The following is a 2,784-nucleotide window of genomic DNA, read 5'->3' as shown; positions in this document are numbered from 1 at the left end:
TTGAATCTGAAAAAAAAAATCTTTCAATAGACATAAATAAGTAAAGAATTATATTATATCAGGGTGAAATATAATTTAAAGAAACTCAAATGAATCCAAATACTAAACCACCCAAAGCTCAATGCACACTTATAAGACTGATTCTATATATTATTTATTAGACAAGTCACACACCATCTCTGATATGAAGACATGTTTCTTTCTTATGATTATTGTGGGACTCAAGAAATAAACATCTTCAAATGTGATTGTTAGGTGTGCTTTTTGGTAGGCTTTTAATATTACATAACAATAATTAAAAAATGTAACCAATTTATTATGACATGAAACAAAAGTTAACAAATTTCATGGATCTTAAACAAACTGGTGTATATTTTGGCTCCAAGCGGCAGTCAGGTTGCTATCGATGAGCTCCTGCTGTTGACTCTGTGTTATGAAGCCAGATTTGGATCTAACATATGGATCGAAGAGTGAATAAATCGAAATAAATGATTCATGAAAAAATATTGCATCAGTTTTAAAAAGCTCGATTATGAAGCCTCATGGTTAAAATCAGCTCATATGAAATTGAAATGTTCATCATCTGCAAATCTGTCAAAATAAAAGTACCTTTTTGAAATGGATGTAATAAAAAAATCAATTGATAAAACTGCTCAGAAGCCAAGCGTAACAAGAATATTTCATCAAAGAAGTTACACATAGTAACACTTTTAACATGTTAACAACTCATCACTGCAGTGGTAAAACAAAACATCTAAAATATTGTTACTTTAATTTGAAGGTAACCAATAAATTTACAGAAACCTTCAATCGTGAAAAGAAACAATTACTCTTTGGCATTACGCGAAAGGTGATTTGAATGAAATAAAACAAACCACCTATGTCTGAATGCCATTTCAAACCAATCATAAATTATAACAAGACATATAACCTATAACCAGTTTATTGTGACATGAAACAAAATTGATCAAATTTCATGGATCTTCAACTGGTATTAATTTAGGCTCCAAGCGGCAGTCAGGTTGCCATTAATAAGCACCTGCTGTTGACTCGTGTTATGGAGCCTAAATACAAAAGTTGCATCAGTTTTAAAAAGCTCGATTATGAAGCCTCATGGTAAGAATCAGCTCATAAAATGAATAAATTCATCATCTGCAAAACATTTATACTAAGATTTAAACAACATTTACAAAACCCAGAACCAAAACATAGTAAATGATGAAACTGCTCAGAAGCCAAGCGTAACAAAAACATTTCATTAAAGTTTTACACATAGTAAGACTTTTAACATGTTAACAACTCATCACTGCAGTGGTAAACCTCTTTAATTTTGTTACTTCAATTTGAAGGTAACCAAACCAAATTACAGAAACCTTCAATCGTGAAAAGTACAAATTACTATTTGGAAGAAAAGGGTGCTTTGAATAAAAGCAAACAACCCGCCTATGTCTGAATTAATGGCATTTCAAATGAATCATAAACAATAGCAAAACATATAACCAGTTAATTGTGACATGAAACAAAAATGATTAATAAGTAGATGATGTTGACTCATGTTATGGAGACTAAATAGAAAGATTGCATCAGTTTTAAAAAGCTCGATTATGAAGCCTCATGGAAAGAATCAGCTCATAAAATGAATAAATTCATCATCTGCAAACCATCTACATTAAGATTTAACCAACATTTACAAAACCCATAACTAAAAATCATTAATTGATGAATCTGCTCAGAAGCCAAGCGTAACAAAAATATTTCATGAAAGTTTTACACATAGTAAGACTTTTAACATGTTAACAACTCATCACTGCAGTCATATAATCGAAACAATACTAATTGAATAACTTGAAAATAGATCTCTCTACTTTAATTTGAAGGTACAAAAAACAATTTTTAAGATACCCTCAATCGTGAAAGTAGAAATCACTATTGGCATCACGCAAAAGGTGGTTTGAATTGCATAAACAAACCTCCCGTGTCTGATGAATGCCATTTCAAATTAGTCAAAAGGTAAAATTAATCGATCTGTAAAAAATGTAACCAATTTATTATGACATGAAACAAAAGTTGATAAATTTCATGGATCTTAAACAAACTGGTGCATATTTTGGCTCCAAGCGGCAGTCAGGTTGCTATTGATGAGCACCTGCTGTTGACTCGTGTTATGAAGCCAGATTTGGGTTTAGATCTAAAACAACTGAAATAATCGAAATCAATGATACATGAAAAAAGGTTGCATCAGTTTTAAAAAGCTCGATTATGAAGCCTCATTGTTTAAATCAGCTCATATAAAATTGAAGTGTTCATCATCTGCAAAGCCTTACAAACTTAGATCAAAGAAAAAATAAGAAGAATTTCATCGAAGATAAAGGTGTAGACATGGCAAAAGAAATGTAATTGGGATGTTTACCAGATGAAGAAATGCAAGTAGAGTGGCTCAAGCTGATACATTGATCTTTCAATTCTTCACTCGTTTATAAAGACTCTGTAGGAAACCCTAGAGTACCAAAGAGGTGAAATTATTGTTGGGCCTAATATCAGCCTTATATAAATTACTACCCATTTCTTTTTCAAATATTTAAAAAGAACTTTTAAATTAATTATTATTATTTATTAAGTATACAATAATAACATATTAAATTAGACAATATATTTCAAATAAATTTTTATTTATTTACTTTTTTATTTTAATTGATAAAAAATAAAAAATATTTAATAATAATGAATATAAAAATTACAAACTCAAAAATTAAAACTATTAATTCTTAAACTTTTATATTAATA

The 2,784-nt window shown here is 29.5% G+C and overlaps 7 non-coding genes across 7 annotated transcripts; all 7 read right to left on the bottom strand.

The window, feature by feature from the left end:
* Positions 1–505: 505 nt before the first annotated feature.
* Positions 506–589, bottom strand: LOC124928330. Its single transcript, XR_007098532.1, has one exon. It is a non-coding gene; the product is annotated as a small nucleolar RNA SNORD36 (small nucleolar RNA).
* Positions 590–648: 59 nt separating this feature from the next.
* Positions 649–739, bottom strand: LOC124928341. Its single transcript, XR_007098541.1, has one exon. It is a non-coding gene; the product is annotated as a small nucleolar RNA R24 (small nucleolar RNA).
* A 337-nt stretch (positions 740–1,076) lies between these two features.
* Positions 1,077–1,158, bottom strand: LOC124928329. Its single transcript, XR_007098531.1, has one exon. It is a non-coding gene; the product is annotated as a small nucleolar RNA SNORD36 (small nucleolar RNA).
* A 65-nt stretch (positions 1,159–1,223) lies between these two features.
* LOC124928343 lies at positions 1,224–1,313 on the bottom strand. Its single transcript, XR_007098543.1, has one exon. It is a non-coding gene; the product is annotated as a small nucleolar RNA R24 (small nucleolar RNA).
* Positions 1,314–1,577: 264 nt separating this feature from the next.
* On the bottom strand, positions 1,578–1,659 carry LOC124928328. Its single transcript, XR_007098530.1, has one exon. It is a non-coding gene; the product is annotated as a small nucleolar RNA SNORD36 (small nucleolar RNA).
* A 65-nt stretch (positions 1,660–1,724) lies between these two features.
* Positions 1,725–1,814, bottom strand: LOC124928342. The gene has a single exon (XR_007098542.1). It is a non-coding gene; the product is annotated as a small nucleolar RNA R24 (small nucleolar RNA).
* A 418-nt stretch (positions 1,815–2,232) lies between these two features.
* Positions 2,233–2,316, bottom strand: LOC124928331. The gene has a single exon (XR_007098533.1). It is a non-coding gene; the product is annotated as a small nucleolar RNA SNORD36 (small nucleolar RNA).
* Positions 2,317–2,784: the final 468 nt, after the last annotated feature.

Source organism: Impatiens glandulifera, chromosome 2, assembly GCF_907164915.1.
Source record: "Impatiens glandulifera chromosome 2, dImpGla2.1, whole genome shotgun sequence".
NCBI classification, from domain to species: domain Eukaryota; kingdom Viridiplantae; phylum Streptophyta; class Magnoliopsida; order Ericales; family Balsaminaceae; genus Impatiens; species Impatiens glandulifera.
The sequence above is the reverse complement of the archived record's forward strand: the minus strand, read 5'-3'. Positions and strand labels throughout refer to the sequence as shown.